This window comes from Vombatus ursinus, unplaced genomic scaffold (assembly GCF_900497805.2).
Source record: "Vombatus ursinus unplaced genomic scaffold, bare-nosed wombat genome assembly UNPS02014926.1, whole genome shotgun sequence".
NCBI lineage: Eukaryota > Metazoa > Chordata > Mammalia > Diprotodontia > Vombatidae > Vombatus > Vombatus ursinus.
The window spans coordinates 6048119-6068628 of record NW_020954704.1 but is presented as its reverse complement, the minus strand read 5'-3'; the positions used below and the strand labels follow the sequence as shown (position 1 = coordinate 6068628).

Genomic DNA, 20510 nt, shown 5'->3' with positions numbered 1-20510 from the left:
CCCCCTGGGCTCAGTATCTTTGCTAAGGAGATTATTCATTTGAGCTTCCCTCACTCTCAATGGCAAGAGTAAACTCAATTAGGGGCAGCTAGGTGGCGCAGTGGATAGAGCATTGGCCCTGGAGTCAGGAGGACCTGAGTTCAAATGCAGCCTCAGACACATAAACACGCACTAGCTGTGTGACCCTGGGCAAATCACTTAACCCCAATTGCCTCACCAAAAAAAAAAAAAAAAAAGTCCTTGGGGAATAGACAAATTTTCAACCCAACCAATCCCAAAATGATCCTCTAATTCCATCAAAGATGGGTTTTCACACTTTGTAAAGAGATCACCAGTGTTAACATATTGACAACCCTATTATCTTTGTATACTATATATCCTATAGTTGTGGTAGTATGGTTCTACAGAAATTATAGCTATTTAGAGACTTTCCTTTCTTCTTTATTATACAGCAGACCTTTCTCTTTTCTTCCATCAGCATTATTTCTGGGAATAACCAGAGATTCTCCCTCCTCTTGCCACTAATCAGTAGTACTTGGCCATTATTTCACTTCTGGAACTTTGAAGTCTGGACAGTTATCAGTAATTATGATAAATGTCAGAGTAGTGTTAGCTCACAATAGTCTCCCAACTGCCCCAGACCTCTCCCTTCTCCAAACCATCCTTTGAACCGAAAGCCCAAAGCACAAGTCTGACCAGGCCACTCCCTTCTTTAGCAAATTTTCAGTGGCTCTACAACAAATGTATATACTTTTTAGCTTGGCATTTGAAGCCCTTCACAATCTGGTTTAAGCCTACATTTCCAGATTGATTTTACCGTCTTACCCTTCACTTGGACTACATTCTATCCAAAGTTACCTACCTTGTTGCCTGACTGAGCATTCCACCCTCTGTATCCCCTCCTCTCTTCTGACTTTTGGAATACTTGATTTTCTTCAAGACTCAATACAAATGCCATCTCCTAAAGAAAGTCGGGTCTGACCTCAATGTGCTAGTGTTCTCTCCCTCCACAAATTATGTTGTATGTATTTATCTGTCTACAAAAGATCCTTGACAGAAAGGACTATGTTCCATTTTTGCCTTGGTAATCCCAGTGATTACCACAATGCCTTGACTATAATAAACCTAAATTCTTGGGGGGAGAAAGAACTAAAATCATATGGTTTTAACCAAGAGCTTAGAAATAAAGAGAAAAGTAAGTAGCTGGAGTGTCCAGTGTTCAGTTTTTCCTGGAAATGTATGAACTGTGTTTATATGTTTATAGACTGAGAAATAGGAGTCAACACAGGAGCAAGTAATAATAAAAATAACCCATAGGGCAGCTAGGTGGCACAGTGGATAGAGCACCAGTCCTGGAATCAGGAGGACCTCAGTTCAAATTTGGCCTCAGACACTTGCTACCTATGTGAGACTGGAAAAGTCACTTGACCTAACTGCCTCCAAAAAAAGGGAAAAACAAATGTAGGTTATATAAATTGACCACTGATTGCTTCCCTTTAAAAAAAAAACACATATTTACTTACTAATAACTAACATTTACTTAAATATAAAGTTTTTAAAGTTCTTCTCTGCAACACCCCAGTGAAGTAAATAGTACATAACTCTTTATTTTATAGATGAGGTCACTGAATTTCAGAAAGGATATTACTTGCTCTTAGTCACACAGATATTAAATGGTGAAGATAAGATTTGAACCCAGACCTCTTAATCAGGGCCAGAATCTCAGATGAAAGGGGAGACAGCAATTCGGTCATTATGAACCAGCAGAGTTTTCCAGCTAATTGGTAATGACTGAATCCAGCAATAGTCCACTAGAATTTCAAATAGGACACATCCTCAAGTGTGTTGCTCAGTTCCAAACCTAGGTCACAAACCTGTAGAGCTCAGATCAGGAGGGCAGAAATCAGACTTTGACCTAGGTCAGATTACTTTGGGATCACTGAAAACTTGCAGATCTCCAGTCTGAACTGTCCCTGATATCTTGGAGTAACAGAACACTCAACACCCCAAGAAAGTAGCAGCAGGACCTGCCCAGACATTCCCTTGCAGATCCTGGCCCTAACATAAAGTCTAAAGTCAAGAAGCAGGCTGGAAGAATGAGGAAACAAACAAAAAATAAAAGAATTCCAATATAAAAAGTTATTATGGGGACAGGGTCATTCCAGACAAACACAGAAGAGAGTCACTCTAAAACATCTACAAGCAAAGCCTGAAGCGAAAACATAGGTTGGGCATAAGTTCAACTAGAACTCTTGGGAGAGATGAAACAAGAGTTAAAATATTTTTACAAGATAAATGAGAACACTAGAGGCAAAAATTGAAAAGAAAGGAGAGCTATGAAAGAAAGAATTAGAAAGGAAACTTATTATTGTTGTTTATCCTTTGTTTCCCAAGAGAATCAATGACTTTCTGGGTGATGTCTTGACTTGTGCATGAATTGGATTAAGTGAGGCAGAGTTGCACAAAGTCTTCAGCCTCACTCTATCTTCCAAAGTCATAAAAGTCCAATGGCAAGACAAAAGTTAGGATGACTGGAGATGGCCTGGGATACAGTGGATGACCTTGGCATCTTCTATATCTGACCAAGCTCTGAGTATTCCACAGTGCCTGTTTCAGTTGCTTTCATGGCCATCAGAATAAATTGTTCTCATCCATCCATTGGGCCAGAGGAAGTCTTCACATGCTTGGGGCAGACATTCCCCTAACACCCTGAAAGGTTTGAGATCTGTCACATACCCTCGACCTGGTTTAGCTTATCTGCTGAGATGGTTTACTGGGGTGTAGATGGTATACATGCTACAGCTTCTTGGGGCCACTGGTGAGACTTGGGTGAGAGGTGGACACCAAAGATGGATGAGCAGCTCTGGAAAGGGCTCAGAAAGCCTTCACACCAGAGGTGCTAGTCTTCCCTGAATACCCCATATATCTCAGAAAGGAAACTAACAACTTGGCATAAGACGTACAAAATCTTGCCCAACCAACAAACTCCCTGAAAAAATCAGAATGGACCAAATAGAAAACAATGACTCCATGAGCCAACAAGAAACATTAAAACAAAATTAAAAGACTGGAAAAAATAGAAGAAAATATTTCTCATAGCAAAAACAACTGATCTGGAAAACAGCAAGAAGAGATAATTTAAGAATCATTGAAAATGATTGTGAAAATGGCTTCCCAGTAAAACAGAAGGAAGTAGAGGGGAAACTTCCCAGATTTTATCATGGATTCCCTCACTGAGGTAAACAACATGCTTGCTATTACCTTTCTGAAAAATCTTGCCAAGAAAACCCAGAAAATATGGTGGTTTCTCCCCCAAGCATCTCATTTGCCCTGGCCAAAGTTGTCTTGGGAGCAAAGAATGACACTGTAGCCCAAATAGAACAGTTACTTTCTTTAAACAGAGGTAGAAATAGGAACCTGGGTTTCTAGTCACTTCTCAACAAAATGAATAAACCAGATGATTCACTCTGCTTAGAACTATCAACAGAGTCTTTGGAGAAAATACTTGAAATTTCCTCCCATCCTTTAAAGAATCATATGAAAAATTTTGCAATTCAATACTGGAAGACATTTGTTTTTCTCAAGAAGCAGGCCATTAGGAAACACATAAATGCTTGGGTAGTAGAAAAGGCTAAAGGCAAACTTTTAGAGGCTCTATCTGAGAATTCAGTTGATCCACTTAGCTTATTGATCTTTGTGAATACCATAAACTTCAAATGAAAATGGGAGAATGATTTTGATCCTATAAAGAAATTCTTTAGAAGTCAAAGTCAGTAATGAGGAATACAAAATGGCACAGATTATAGTGAAGAAAGAGCTATTTCTGGTATTCTACATAGAAGAACTGGGTGCTAATGTTTGTATATATATATGTGTGTGTGTGTGTGTATATATATATATATATATAATATATGTATATATATAATGTTTGTGCTTCCTGGTAATGATGGCAAGAAGATGGGAAAAGGTCTTACCTATGAAACATTTATAACCTGGACAAAGCCAGAAGCAATGGCTTTAATGGAAATTCTTTTTTGTTGGAGGTGGCGGCAATTGGAGTTAAGTGACTTGCCCAGCATCACAGAGCTAGTAAGTGTCAAATGTCCGAGATCAAATTTGAACTCAGGTCTTCCTGACTCCAGGGCCTGTGCACTATCCACTGTGCCAACTGGCTGCCCTGATGGAAATTCTTAGCAAGAAATTGTTCCTCTCCAAAATCAAGATAGAAGAGTTTTATGATGCGGTTCATATTTTCTGCAGTTTGGGAATGTCTGATGCCTTCCATGGACATAAGGCCGACTTTTCTGAAATGTCAATACTCAAAGCTTTGTCCCTATTAAGTGTTTTTCACTCATCTTCCTGGAACTCAATGAAGATAGTATCAAAGCATCAAACATTGCACATGGACTACATAACCCTGTATATTTTTGCCCTTGATAAAATACATCTACATACCAGCAGACTGGTCAAGGCCAGGAGTGTGAAAACAGGGTGGAAGGGAAAAATGTCTATGCTATGGGTGGGAGGGTCCAAGGTCTCCCCTCTTTGTTATTCTGTCTTCCTAAGAGACAAATATCATTACTCTGAGCACCTATACCTTTGCTATCTGAAGGTTCAATGACAGAATTATTTTTTTAAAAGAATCATTGGATTACCTGAAAACTGAGAGAGAGAGAGAGAGAGAGAGAAAGAGAGAAGACATTATATTTCAAGAAATCATAAATGAAAACTGCTTGGATCTCTTAGAACCAGTGTGCAAAGTGGAAATAAGCTCCACCGGTCATCTCCTGAATAAAAATCTCAAATGAAAACTCCCAGGAACATTAGTAAAAATTCAGAGCTACCAAGTCAAAGGAGAAAAAAAAAATACTGCAAGCAGCCAAAAAGAAAAAAAATACAAGTATCAAGGAGATATAGTCAGAATCACACATTATTTAGAAGCCGCTACTTTAAAGGAGCAGAGAGCTTAGAATATAGTATTCCAAAAGGGAAAAGATACAGGCTTACAACCAAGAATGATTTACCTAGCAAACTGGAGTATAATCCTAAGTAGGAAAAAATGGATATTTAATGAAATAGAAGTCTTTCAAGCATATCCAATGAAAAGACTAGAGCTGGATAGAAACTTTGAAGTTCAAACACAGGTGTCAAAAGAAACAGAAAAAGGTAAACATAAGTGAACAACCATTAGGAACTAAACAAGAATAAACTGTTTATAGTCTAATACAGGGAGAGGATACATGTGACCCCTCAGAGCCCTATCATTATCAGGGGTGACAGGGGGAGTCTAATTAGACAGAACTCCTGGGAGTGGTTCTGTTATGTCTTGATAATATTAAAATAAGAATGGAAAGGGAGGGGAAGAGGAGTACACTGGAGGGAGGAGAGGAAGGTTGGGGGAAATTATCTCATAATCTCATTCTCATCTGAACTGGTTGAAGGAGGGAAGAACACACACGTATGTGCATGTGCAGGCATGAATCCACACACAAACAGAGTTGGATACGGAAATATATTTGACTAAACAGGGAAACTAGAAGGGAAAGGGAGAAGGGAGAAAGGAGATTAAGCAGAAGGGCAGATTATAGAAGGGATTAGTCCTAAGCAAAACAACCTTTAAGGATGTACTAAAATATTTATAGTAGTTCTTTTTGTGGCAGCAAAGTATTATGAACTGAGGGGATGCCCATCAACTGGGAAATGGTTATGATATGTAATTGTGATGGAATATTATTTTGTTGTAAGAAACTATGAAGGAGGTGGTTTCTGAGAAGCTTGGGAAGGTGTATGAAAGAATGCAAAGTAAGCAGAGAACCAGGAGAACAACTCATACAACAACAATATTGTAAGGACAAGCAACTTTGAAGGATTTAGGAACTCTGCTCAATGTAATGACCAATCACAATACCAGAAGACTTATGATGAAACATACTACCCACCTTTTGATAGAGAAATGAAAGACTCAGGGTGCAGAATGACACATATTTTTTTTGGACAAGGTCAGTGGTGAAATTAATTTTATTTGACTACATATATTTCATATGGGGGTTCTGTTTTTCTAATTGAGGAGAGAAGGAGGTGGCAGAGAGAGAGAGAAGGTAGATTTTTGCTGATTAGAAAAAATTTTAATTTAAAAAATGTCTTTGCTCAGAGCTAATTGTGTCAATTGGCTAACTGCTAAGGAAAAACATGCTACTGGAGGCTTGTGAGCTACAGTATTAAAAGTATGGACCTACAAAGTTATTTACCCTTCTGAAGGTGAGATAGATGGAGCCTTCTGGGGGATCTAACCTGACATTGTGAGTGAAAGTTATACAATTAGCATCATGAATCTATTCCATAAGCTTATTATTTTATATAGATAATAATTTAATGTGGTGACACCAACATTGCTCCGCTTGTCTGTGTTCTCTTATGAGTGTCTTCCATTCTTTCATTTGAAAATTCAAATTCACTAAAACAAAGTCAAAAGACTGAAAAATAGAAGAAAATGTTAAGATATAGCAAAAACATTCAAAAATGTGTCACTGATCACTTGATACTTTTCTTTCTTTTCTTATTTTATATTTTTGTTATTTTACTATCATGACTCTCCCTTTCCCACTCTTTCCCTCAGTTGACCCAGACAGTGATTTTTATCTCTCCTTTCTCCCCTGACCATTTCTCATCAACATTCTACACAACTGCTAATAAGAAGAAAAAATGGGCTTTGAAGTCACATATTCCTTCTGTTCCCCTGCCCATTCTCTGGCAAAGGTGCTAAGAACAAAATAGTTAAAAGTCAGAAAGCTACAGCTAGAAAGGGGAGGAGGAAAGGACAGTCCATGTCTGTGTATAAATCATAGGATTCTGGAATTTAGTTTTGGGAGGGAGCTAAGAGAAAATCCATTATAAGCCTCTGTTTAACAAAGGAGAAAATTGAGACTCAAAGGTGAAGTGATTTGTCCAAGGACATGAAATCAATTCCTTAATATCTCAAAGTTGTCATTCATTCCTGAATCCCCTTCTGCTTTAGAAAGGCAAAATATCACCCTTTTATCTACTGATAACAAATGTGAGCATAAGTGATCTCCAGAAATACTTCACACTCAACTTCTGTGTTCTTGACAAACCACAAAAGATTGGCAAATGTTCCTGCTGCAGACACGAAGTTGAAACAAGCAGCTTTGTTGCCTCAAGTACTCCCTGCCCAACAGGCAAGTTAGTAAGGTTTGGGGGGGAGGGGTTGATGTCACTTCCTTCTCATCTTTTCCCTTCCCCCACAGAGTTTCTTCCCTTCTTAGATATCAACATTTCTTTTTGGTCAAGAAGGCTGACAACTGTGGCTGAGGATAGCCCAGCCCCCTTCCCTTCTGCTAACATCAGTACTCCAGGTAAACTGAATATAAAACACAAGGATATTAGAAAAAGTGGCTCTGAGAGTCTTAACCAGTAATTTGCATTGTAAAAGTGCAACTTGTGATTCTTAGTTCTCCCTAATATGTGTTTATTGGAATTTCTAAGACATTTTTGAAGTCAGATGTCCCATGGCTCACTGCTCTGGCACTTCATCTTGGGTCAGTCCTATTACATGAAGAAGACATCCTCTCCCCATCCCAGTTCTTCTTATTTATGGAGTATATTACCCCACCCGAAAAAACCCAATTATTATTTTTCAAGTTTCATTTTTGTTCAATTAACACAAAAATCTATTTTTCTCCCTCTTAGGTTCCCCCCTTAATATAATTGGAAAAGAAAAAAAGAAAACCAAAACCCTTTTAATGCATATGGATAATCAAACAACACAAATTCTCTCATTAGCCATGACAAAAAAAAAAGTCCCATTCTGTATCCTGAATCCACCAACTCTTTGTCAGAAGGTGGGTACCATCCTACTTATTATTTTTTAACCAGTCTAGCTTTCCTGTTGTCTATCATGGCAGTTAAAATAAATGGACAATTTGGAAAATACCTTCATTAGGAAAGATGAATGATGTGTGCTTATTGATTTGATAATACTTGAGGGTGAGCAATTGGCACCCAAGGATTGCATTAATTAAACAAATACCTACTGTGTGAAAGTAGTCAGACCAGTTTATTATGTATTTGAACCTTGACCCACTGATTTCTTATGTATTTCTTAGTGAGTCACCTCATATGTCTTGATTTTCCCACCAGTAAAATGGTGAAGAATATTTACCACCTACCTGCCTCATCACTAGGGTGTTGTGAAGATTAATTAATTTGCATTTGTTAAAGCACTTTAAGATCCCTGGATTAAAGATATTACTAAAGTGAAAGGTATTATTATTCTAATAAATTACTTAATAGGAGGGTGAAACTACTTGGATATAAGCTCCACACTTTTATGAGTGTTGTTACCTAAAGTTTCCATATGACCCATTTTTATTTTCATAAGCTTCTGCTGTATCTAATGTAGGTTTTCTGTAATTTTTCTTAAATATAGTTCAACAATAATGTATTAAGTACCAATTAAGTACAAGGTACTGTACTAGGTACTTTCTCATTGTGTTTGTAATAGAAGTCCCACTCAACTCCGGAATGCCTGATACTTGGTTTTCTTCGAGGTGTTCTGGGTAATCATATAAATACAGTTGAAGCCCCCATTCCAGCACAAACACTGACCAGACAGAAACCTTATAAAAAATATCTGAGACAGAATAGCAAGAGAAATAACAAGAGGAAAAAAATCAAGCAGTGGAATAACTTCTTAGCCACCCAAATGAAATGAGTTCAACCTTCTACAAGATCCATCCCTTAATTTCCCCAAATCCTCTAGGCTATTGGGTGAGGGAGTATCATCTCCTCAATTCATGTGTCAATTGGGGAAAAACAGACATTCTACCATGTGCCTTTGTTGCTCTTTGCCTCTGGCAACTGGTGATCCTTGAAGCATTTTAAGACATACGTTTAATCTCTGGGATGTCTATTTGCAGAGATACCATGGTAATTTTCATTCCATGGGGTTCTCCTTTCTCCTCCTCACCCTGTCTATAATTTAGCTTTCTCCCTGGGTCTGATGACCCCTGTGCAATGGTCACTCCATTTTTAAAATCTCCTACCTCTGATTAGACTCCTCATCAATGAAAGTCCTTGCATGTGACATAACCATTCCACTCTCAGATATATAGCTTCCTGAGGAATAGAGTTCTGGTCATTTTTTTTCAATGAGTCATTCTCCCTGGGTCTCAGGTATTATGAGAAATAAAGTTCTGAGTACTCCTCCCCTCAGTCATGTCCTCTGAATCAATATTGCACAGAATCAATAACCATTGAATACCTACTCAGACTAGTGTGATGCTTTAGCACTGTGGGAGTGCAACACTGTAAAAGGTATGGCCCCTTTCTTCAAATAGGTTACATTCTTATTAAGGATAAAGTACTCCCACACATTAGTCAAATACACAAGGATATTAAATAATAAATCATAAAGTATTATATTGAATATAATCCACTCTGAAAATGTATGCAAAGGGTAATTAGTATTGCAGATGATCAGGAAGGGGAGAAATGTTTGATTGATGATCAGATTCATGGTGGGGTATGACAAGCAAGGCTTTAAGAGATTTACAGTGTTTGGATGGGGCAAGGGGAGAGGGAAGGGTTTCCCATCTGAAGGAAAAAATCTGAGCATCGAAATGGATACAGGAATGAATAAGATTACAGTTGATGGATTGAAAACTCCTGGGGAGTAGGCACTGTTGCTTCAAATTATTTTAATTCATCAATTCTGTCCCCTCCCAATGCTCAACATCTAGTTTAGTATTCTGCCCATGGAAGGATCTCCATGTGACCCTAGCTTAGGTTTTGGGTTCAAATCCAGACTTTTCCTTTCACTATTGATGTGATCTTGGACAAGTCTCTTAAACTTTTGGAGTTTCAGTTTACTTATCTGTAAAATTAAAGGGTTAGACTGGATGACCTCTAAGGCCACTTCAAGCTCTAAATCTACAATCTGAAGACCTATAACTGTTTAAAAGTTTTTACCCTTTGAAATATGGTAATTCTCTATCTACAATACCTTTCTGTGACTTAATAATTTCTCTGTACAACTGAGGTACAGCTAAAGATTCCTTCCATCTCTCCCCTCAGCAATCTCATTAAACTGGGAGAACCACTTACCTTCCTGTCAATCAATTCCCAATCTCACTTGGATTTTGAATTTGCTCTCTGAAAAGTGTATTTATCTTATTATTTTCCATCCACTTACCTTGGATTTGAGTCTTGTAAAAAGTCACAGGAAACAAAGTTGGGAATTCAGGACCCGCTACATTTACTTACAATCAGTGTCTCACTCCAGTGGGAGCCAAAGATACTCATTTCCAACTAATCTGAGACATCGTCTAGATTTTCTGGGCCTGAGTTTTCTTATCACAAAAAAAGGAGGATTACGTAATGTTTTGACTTCTAGTTCCCCAGAAAGTCCTAAAAATTTATCAGAAAGCATTTATTAAATATTTATTGTGTGCCAGCCACTAGGACGGATGCTAGATATGCAAAGACACAAATATAATATAGTCCCTACCCTCAAGGAGCTCACTTTTTATAATGGGAAGAGATTATACAAGACGTGCGGGAAATAAATACGGGGCAATTTGGAAGAGGGGCAGGGAGATGACAAAATACTTCAAGAAGGAAGTGTTTTATGAGCTGTAACAGCTACTCTTAAGATGTCAGGAATAGGGTCTGTGGCACACCCTACTTATCTTCAGGTTCTGATGAACAGCTTTTCCCGAGATATCCCAGGTTGTACTGGGAGTACAGAAACTGACCAGACCATTGCAGTTTCTGTGTCTGCGGCCATGTATTTCTTCGATTTTCCTCCCTGTGTTAATCATTAGCTGAGAGCCCCTAGCATTGCCTAAACCACAGCCAGACACAGAATTTCCCCTGCAGCTACACTTCCAAGCCCAGCGAAGTTTCCCCTGGCCCCAGCTGTGCCGCACTGTAGCCTCCAATAGCTGAATTCCAGCAGCAAAGCAGTCTCCACCCACTGGAAAAATTCCTGATCCGCCCATCTCTCTCCTCCCAGGCTGTTGCTCCTGGCTCAGGTCTGCACTGACTTCCTGCCAGGCCCTGGGAAGCTGTGACCAGGGGGTCTCCCCAGGGATCTTTCTCTTAGAGATTTGGCTGCTCGCCTGCCCCCTTGTCCTGTCCCTGCCAAGGGGAGGGGGATGGTTGGAGTGGGCGGGGGGAGTGGGCCGGCCGCAGTCCAGCTACTTTCGTAAGCGTATTTCAAACTGTCCTCAAGATCATTCGGGCACATGGAACAGCCCCTAGCGCCTGGAGTCTCCAAGCTGCTTTCACACTTTGTAGGCTACTGGACTAGGCTGAATCTGGACCCCGCAGGGAGCCCGGTCATCTGGTAAGTGCTTTCTCTTCTCTCTCCTTTTCTTCCCTCTTTCTTCTCTCTGCCTTTCTGAAAGGGGAAGTTGGAGCTTCCTAGGTTGGACAGCTTAGTAGGAAGGATCGCCCCCACCCCCACCACCACACACACCCCTACCCTCCACCCTCCTCACACACCAATAACTCAGGCCCTACCACCTGAGCACCCAGGGAAACGACAAATGGATAAAGGCAATATTCTGTCTCATTACAGGGAGAATTAGTGATCACGCGGCTTGGATTATAAAAACATTTTAACCAGGAGACATTTTCTGGCCTCTTGCCCCTACCCCGGAAATAGAGGGAGAGAACACCCTGTGGCATGTAAAGGACTTTGAATTTGAACACCGGGAAGCGCGGGCAGGCCGGAGATTTAGGTCCCTCCTACCCCCGCCCCCTACCAGCCCGCTAGGTCTAACACCGGGACTGCTCCCTCTGCATTCTGGGTTTGTTCAATGTCTCTGGCCATTGAAATTCACAAGGGGAGGTGAGCCCTCCTAACCGTGGATTTTTGCTTCCAAGCAGTCCTAGGGAAATGGTCCTGTGTTCTTCTAGACTCTGGCTGACTCCTCAGGTTTCTTCTCCAGTCTTCAAGGGGCTGCTGGAACCTTATTGTTGAAGGGATTAGTTTAGTTTGATGCCAGAGGCAAGAATTTTATTCTAACAGGGTTCCAGCTATAGTTCTGGGAAAAGTTTAAGTAGGAGCAATTGGAAGAGGAGGGAGTTGGTAGAGAATGGGAAGGAACTTTCAGCTGAAGCTTGGATTCCCATTCCAAATGGGACATTGCCTCCAAATGCCCCGAGGTGCTTACAGTCTTGTAATGGAAGAAAAGATGGGCTGGGGAATAAAGTCCTGTGTCTTCCTCCAACTCAGACACCAATTTTGGGGAAAGTTTTTGTCCCCTTGTGGGTCCTGTGACCCCCAAGAGATCCCTCTTTCTTTCCTCTCCTCTCCCCAACAATATTTAGAAGAGGTGGGGATGAATGGACCACAACCAAAATGAAAGACTGATTATTTAGAACTGGCAACTTAATGGTGGGAGGGCAGACTAGTAGTCAGAAGATGGGAGAATGAGGTGTCGAGGAAGTGTCTTGAAAAATAGAGAGGGATGGAATGGTAGAGGCTGAGAAGTTTTATCACCACAGCGTCAGTGTCAGTATAGTGTGCTGATTCCCCACATTGGGTGCATCTTTAGGTAACCCAGGCCCTGTATAACAGGGATTGTGAGCCCTGGGGGCTGGGAGCTGTGTCTTTGCATGCACTTTACGCATCGCTGTTGCTCAAGAAATAATAAGCAGTGGGAATAATGACAAGCCACAGGAAGGGGAGGGGGCTCTCTTCTAGGCAAGATCTTGGTCCTTTTTTCTCTTGCCTTGGTCCTTTGCTAGGTAAGGTGCCAGTCTGATGTGGAATTGTGAGGGAGTGATTCCTTCATAATTGTTCCCAGTGGGATATGCAGCCAGCTGGGATCAAAGAGAACCAGTCAAAAGAAGCCTCTGTCCCCAGATGGGTTGTGGTTCCTGCCTGGCTAGCTTCTTAGCTTCATTAGTACTTGGCACCAGGGTTTCCCATGGCCTTAAATGTTTGGGATGAAGTGTGACATGTGCTGCATCAGCATACTTGTCACTCCTTGTGTGAAAAGTTGGTGGCCTCATGGAGCCTTCCCTCAGTCCCACTTTCTGTGGTGATACCACACTTCCTTATTGCTGGGATGAATTCAACATGGGGGAAATTGAGGATCCCAAGGATGAACTTAGCTCTGCTGAAGAGCCATCCTTTAGGGTATCAGAAAAAGTACTATCTGCTTATCCCCCACCCCCTCCCCCACCAGTTTCCCTATGTGACCTCACATCTTGTTTCCCTTCCCCTCTACAGTCCATGAAAGAGTCCCCTCAACTCCCACTTTTTGAACTTGTCCTGAGCAGTCACTAACAGATGATACCAGGAGCCAATCCCAGGCGCTTACACCCATTGGCATGTTACATTCCCCAGGGTCCTAGTTTCAGGGTAAATATTTGACTTGCCATATTCAGGGATTTCATCCAAGTCAGTTTGTTTACACAGCAGGAGACCAAAGACCCTGGGCTTAATGATGACAGCCTGAAGTAAGTAGAGGAAAAGGGAGGGGGCACCGAAGACTTGTGGATTATCCTCTTCCAGCCCACTGTAGTGCCTAAGCTACAGACCGTGGGATGCTGCCAGAGCTAGTGCAGGTATGGGAGGGTTAATAGAGGAGTTGTATGGTTTCTCTGTTTGAATATTCCTAGAACTCAGGATGCAATTCAGTCTTCCTTAGCTTCCTCGGCTTTCCCCCTATTCCAGACCCCCTGCTCTGTTACTTTTCTCTGGTTAGCTGCTTCTCCAGATGCCTTTGTTTCATAATTACAGGCCCAGACAATTCTTCCTTTTCCTCTAGGAGACCTCAATCAGGGGCCTAGGCAACTGGAAAAAGAACTGCTGGAAACTACCGTTGGTGGGATGATCTCAAATTTATCCTCTAAAAGTTTGGGTAGAGCCATTAGCTTACTCTCCACCCCTGACACCCACCCATTCACCCTTAGCCCTCTCCTCTTACCATGTGTCTTTCTTTAGTCTCTGCATAGTCCTCTCCCTCCTTTTCTACCCCGCTCTGCTCTCCTGACCTCCCTGCCCTTCAGCAGTACAAGTGGTGCTCAGACTCAGCTAATTTACATTTCTTGGTAACATTAATGCTTTTGATTCTTTAGCTACCTCTCTGGGTGACAGGCAGAGGAGGCTATTAGATAACTTAGATTTCTTTCTAGTCATTTGTGGGTTGCGTAGTATAGCAGAGATATTTCCTATATTGCAATAGGAAATACTGGGATCAGATCCTAGTCCTCTAATCACTCTGGGCCTCAGTTTCCTTATGTGTAAAGTGAGACAGTGGTGGGTTATGATCTCTAAAGTCCTTTCCAACCTTAAGTCTTGTGACTTCCCATGCACAATCCTGAATGATGCTGATGAACAAACAGGCCCTCAGTTTCCCCAACAATCAATCAATCAACATTTATTAAGTGTCTATCCTGTGCTAGGCACTGTGCTAATTTCCAGAGATATAAAAAGAGGGAAAAGGCAATTTCTGCCTTCAACAAGCTCACAATCTAACAGAGGGAGACAATGAACAAATTATACACAGACACACAAGTATGCATACACGAACACAAGCCATATATAGATTACGTTTTGCTTTTTTAAGGCGATTGGGGTTAAGTGACTTGCCCAGGGTCTCACAGCTAGTAAGTGTCAAGTGTTTGGTTTGAGGTCGGATTTGAACTCAGGTCCTCCTGACTTCAGGGCCAGTGCTGTATCCACTGCGCCACCTCGCTGCCCCTCGATTACATTTTTGTTGTTGTTGGGGCAGCTAGGTGGTGGTTCAGTAGATAGAGTGGTGGGTCTAGAGTCAGGAAGACTCATCTTTCTGAGTTCAAATCTGGCCTCAGACACTTCCTAGCTGTGTGGTCCTGGGCAAGTCACTTAACTCTGCCTCAGTTTCCTCATCTGTAAAATGAGCTGGAGAAGGAAATGGCAAACCACTCTAGTACCTTTGCCAAGAAAACCCCAAATGGGGTCAGGAAGAGTTGGACACTACTGAAAATGACTAAACAACAACAAAATCTGTGGGGGAAGACGATAAGCAAATATATACAAACAAGCTATACACAGATTAAATAGCAAGTAGTGAACAGAGAGAAGGCACTAAAATTAAGACAAGTTGGGACACTTTTCTGAGCTCAAATTCTGTAGGGGCAGAATGTTGTTGTTAACAGAGAAAGGGGCCTGGCTTGATTTGAACACAATATCAGGTCCTGAAAGGTGTAATTCAGCTTCTCGTCCTTTCTGGGTAGTTATATTTTAAGTCCGGGGTAGGAGAGAAAGTTCAGTGGCCCTTCAAACACAAGGGAAGTCCTAATAAATGGATGGGGATTTTCCATTGCTGTCATGGATCTTTACACTGGGACCTATGGGCTCCCAAACAAAGCAGAAGATCATAGGTATATAATATCTGACCTCTTTGATAGTCAGTGATCCCACTTTTTGGCTCCAGTCTTTCCTAGGAGGAATTCCCCCTTTTCCCTATGAGCAGTGATGAATCAGACTTTTGTCTGTAGCTTTCCCTTCCCCCACTTAATCTTGCAGCTGGGAAGATAGTGCAATGGCCAGACCTATTTGCTTATTCTTTCTAAAGGGGAAAGACCCATTATTAGGCACAGCAGGTATGCCTTGATAGGAAATGGGGTAGAGGTTTGGGAAGGGAAGGGTGAGAAGTTGCCCGAAGAACTTTGATCTCTTGGATTGGTAATACAAGGAGTAGGCAGATTGGTAACACAAGTGGAGACAATTTGGGGGATCAGAAATGAGTTGGGGAGGGGTGTATTGATGGAGGTGATGGACAACTCGAGCTTCAGAGGTTGGGATCGAGAGTTTTGCTAGTAGATGGTATTAGAGATGGGAATAGTATAGAAAGAAAGAACTAATATAGTGAGAGATCACTCAACTTTGAAACCTCAGCTTAGTGAGTGGAAAGAGCACTGAATTTGCCCAGGTTGGAGACCCAGGATTGGAGTCCCAGCCCTGCCACTCACTACTCATCTCACCTTGGGCAGTAATTTTACCTGTCTGAATCTCCGCTTCCTTCTCTTCTGTAAAATGAAAGGTTTGCACTAAAATGATTTCTAAGAACCCAGCTCTAAATCTATGCTCTTGTTATCCTATGACCTTCCAAAGTCAATCAGACTAGTCTTCTCCACCCCACCTCACCCCACCCCACCAGTAAATAGCCCTCCCTGCTTGCTCAAATAATCTGTTTCAAAGGAAGTGGTCAAATCTCCCAAACTTAATTTTATAAATGTTGTATTTGAACAATTTCCTGGGAGCATTTTTCCTGAGTCAGGAGGCATAGAATCATAGAATATTAGAGTTGGTAGGGATTGGAGGTAATCCAATCCAACCAGCACTTTAGCAATATCCTTGACAAGAGATCATCCTACATCCTCTTGAAGATCCCACCAGGGCTGGTGGACTTACGATTCTCATGCTTTTCCACCCTCCTCCACTTCCACTTTTGAGTTTGTTAGGAAGTTCCCCCCGCCTTACATTAAGCCTAAATCTGCTTCTAGGCAAAGTCCACCCACTGCTTCCTAGTTCTGCCCTCCAAACCCTAACAATATAAGTCTAATCTCTCTTCCCCTAGATAGCCTTCCTACTACTTGAAGACTGCTAAGAAAAGTGTGTGTGTGTGCAGGGGGATATGGAAGTCATCTTGCCTTCACGTGCAGGGAAGCTGTGATGGCTTTCGAACCCCTGCTTCACAGGCTGATCTGGTTAAGGGGCTCTTTCCTGCCCCACCCCAACCCCTCCTATGGGGGCTCAGTGATGAGGGTAAAGATAGATTTAATCGTACCCCAGAGAGGAAGTTGCAATGAGAAATCTCCAAGTACTGAGCAACTGTAAGCATACAAGGTCCTTCTTTGACAAAGGATAAAGACGACTGGGTGATTTAGTTTCAGAAGATGATGGCAGAAGGAGGTTGGATAAAGCTTTGATCACAGGTGAAAGCAAGATACAACCATAGATATTGATAGTGTTTTATTACGGGTAGTGAGCTGTGATTGACTTAATTGGGTGAGGAAGGTAAATATTGCCACTCTTTGCTTTAGCCCATCCTTGATGAGGTTGATGGCTATTGGCTGTAGCTCTGAGAGTGCTATGGCCCTCTAGTGGTCAGAGAGGTTTTGTGTGTAAGTCTGAGAGTTGGTCAATAAACATTTATTAAGTGCCTACTAAGTGCCAGGCTGTGTGTGTGTGTGTGTGTGTGTGTGTGTGTGTGTGTGTGTGTTCTTTTCTAAATTACAAAATCTCAGATTATTTTCCTTACTGCTGTTCTTCTACCACAATGACAAATGTGTTTTAAGCCCTTCCTCCTCCCTAAAAAGGCCAAGGATTGAGATTTTGTTTACTTACCTCTGTTTACACCACCTGTGTGACTATGTCATTTCCCTACTCAAAAATTTTCAGTGACTCCCAATTGCCTCTAGGATGAAATACAAAATCCAAAGCCTGGCACTTGAAGCCCTTCATAATATGACTCCTACCTATTTTCCAGGCTTATTCCATATTGTTTCCCTTCACACATTCTCTTTTCTGGCCAAACCATTCTGTTACTTGTCACTCCACACCACCTTGTCATCTTGATTCTCTGCACATGTGTTGTCCCCCCTTAAGTCCCCCTACATTCACTCCTCAATTTCATCTTTACAATTCCCACCTTCCTTCACAGCATGTAACTTATTCCCACCTCCTACACAAAAGGCCATCCGGATCCCCCTAGCTGCTAGTATTCACTTCCTCTTGAAATTTCTTTGTATAACTTTGCATGTCATTTGTATTTATTTTATCTGTGTACATGTTGTACCTCTCCAACTTGCAATATTGGCTCCTGTAGTTGAGAAACTGTATCCTTTTTTGGTCCTTTTATCTGTAGCACATAGTACAGTGTCAGGGAATTTAATAAATATTTGTTGAATTTAATTGACCTTGGGCAAATCTTTTTTGCCACATCTTGGAACGACAGTTTTTTTCTTCTGTGAAATGAGACAGTTAGATTCACAGATTGATCTCTACTGTCTTTTCTCTGAGCCTTATGACCCTAAGTTGAGCAGAATGGGCTGCTCTACCAGTATGTCTTTCTGGGGAAAACACCTCGGTAAGTGCCTGAATGGCTTTCAGGGAGCGGTCTTCTTATATCAAATGCACAGCTTGAGATATTTAGACACAAATATAGCTGCTGGAGTGTTTGCATTGGCGCAAAGTGGGAGAAGTGGTGTATGGGAATGGGCAGAACAAGCGGCTATCTAGGATTGTAACTTGTTCTTCTATGGTGACCAAGTATTGAAGTGATAGTATTTGAGGCTATTTTATTTCCAGTTATCTTTTGGTATGTGTTAAATCAGATATAGTATGCAGTGAAAATAATAGGTCATTATAATTCCAATCTTTCAGATGTTTTTCTTTGTCTTTTTTTTTTTTACACCTTCAATTTTCCTCAGAATCACTTCCCTCTGCCTCCCAGAGAGCCATGCCATATAACAGATTCCACTACCTTTCCAACAAGGTAATGTTTTTTTCTTATGCATTTAGCCTGTGAAAGGCTAATGTGACCGACCACTATTGTTTGTCCCTCAGATGGCACTCGGGTATGTAGGGCCAGCATTCTGCCCAACCAGGAGGCCAAGGGAATGTCTCTCTTGCAAGCAGCGGGAGGTTGGATTTCTTGCCTTAACTCAATTCACTACCTCTGCTGACATCTGTAGTCCCATCCTTTCAGGGCTTATGTTAGACAGGAGAGGGAGGCCAAGTAAGCCAGCATTTGGAAAGGCCCATCCCAAATATTTATTGTATGTAGCAATGGCATCCAGATCTGTTTGATTGCGTATCCCTGTCAGTAAAGCAATTTTTTTAGCATGTACTCACTGTATTTATATTTATCTGTTTGTAAATTACATGCATGTACTAATATTATGTATGTTAGAAAATAGTCTCAAAATGGAAATTAGAAAGGATGTAATTAAGATGAAATAAAGATGAAATAAACAATTTTATAGTTTTTATTTAATTCTATTAATGATAACAACCTTTGTTCTCTCTAAAATAGTAATAATTGTGATTGAGCATGTTTAATTATTTTTTTTTAAGTCTTGGCTTAATACTTTGTGATATAACAATTCAAATTTTAAGTTCTGCTTGTTTCAACATTTGGTTTTATTGGCTCTCATGACTGAAAAATTCCCAAAGATGTGTAGATCCAACATGGAAAAAGTGTCTTGTTGACTGCTTGCTATATCATGACTTTCTTTTTTTCCTGCTGTCTACCAATTATACAAGGGCTTTATTTGAATTTTTGCAAGTAAAGATCCATCTTCCCTGATGTCAATCAATTGTTCTTGCAAATTAATTTGAAGTTGTTACATTTTTAATATTTTTAACAAATGAGCTCAAAACCCATAGGAACCCTTTGTTTGGAAGATTTAGAAAATCAGAAAGGTTAGAAATTAGAAGGTTAAAAAATTCTGTTTCTAAGTATTTTAAGTGTGCAGATATGTGTTTATGTAGGAGACACACATTGTTTCAGCAACAGAAGCTTAATTTTTAAATGACTTGCTAAACACGATGGCTTCATACTATTATTAGCTAATAACTCAAGGCATAATAAACACCTAGGGTGAGGTTCAACATTAATTCTAGTGAATGTAAATCCATATTGCAAATCTTTTTGAAATTAAAAAAAAATTTTCAGCCAACTGCTTATCAGGTTTGATTAGATTGTCTTTGTTTTCAACTCAGAATGTGGTTGGTAAAGAGCCCATACTAGGAGGAGAGGTGTCAGCACCCCCACTTTCGTTTTTGTTCCCCTGTGTTGTCATTATTAGTTATTATCTTCAGTCTCTAGATAGACAGCAGCAATTTTTTAATCTACTTGTTTGTTTTTGAGGGCTAGTTAAAACTTGATAATATAACTCAGAAATCCACTTATTCAGGTATGTGAAAGTTATACTCAGTCATAATACCGAGTAAATGAACAAGTGACCCCACTGTCCTTCCATATTTTGAAACTCTTACTCTTCTTTGAGAATATCTTGTGTATAGTAGAGAACACACAACTGACTGTTTGACTGGCTGTTATGGATAGAGTTAGGATACAAGGTATGGGATTATATATTTAAATTTTACTACGGCATAATTTTTTTTAAAGATTAAAAATATTAATAAGAGTTAAGAGTTCTGATAATTTCTCTCTGCACTCTAGTAGATCTTTTTGAGCAGTCCCTGGAGAGTGCTTCACTTTGGAGCTCATTTGTATGGAGGACCTGCTGAGTGGCCAAGGGATGCTCTGATTGATTGCTTCTAACTTAAGTTGGGATTGATCTCACAACTCAACAGAGGCTGAACTTAGTTCTCACAGTTCTTGGTTCTAAGTTTCAGAACTCTCTCACCATATCAGCACATAGAAGTAATTTACATTGCGTACTTGTGGCCAGGTTCCTTTGGCCTTTTTTTCCCCATTGTGGGAGGAGCAGGGTCGCTGTAGTCTGAGAACAACATTTAT

The 20510-nt window shown here is 40.7% G+C and overlaps 1 protein-coding gene and 1 pseudogene across 12 annotated transcripts in view; both read left to right on the top strand.

Annotated features, from left to right (window-relative positions):
- Positions 1-3220: 3220 nt before the first annotated feature.
- On the top strand, positions 3221-11280 carry LOC114029345 (annotated as a pseudogene).
- Positions 11028-20510, top strand: part of PLEKHG3 (pleckstrin homology and RhoGEF domain containing G3) — a 52374-nt gene continuing 42891 nt past the window's right edge. For 4 of the 12 annotated variants that reach the window (XM_027843742.1, XM_027843741.1, XM_027843739.1 and 1 more), the window contains exon 1: positions 11029-11365. The gene's annotated coding sequence lies outside the window, so the exon portion shown is untranslated. Of the gene's footprint in view, positions 11366-18453; positions 18519-20510 lie in introns of all 12 variants that reach the window. The other 8 variants (XM_027843735.1, XM_027843733.1, XM_027843734.1 and 5 more) reach the window with 4 other exon arrangements.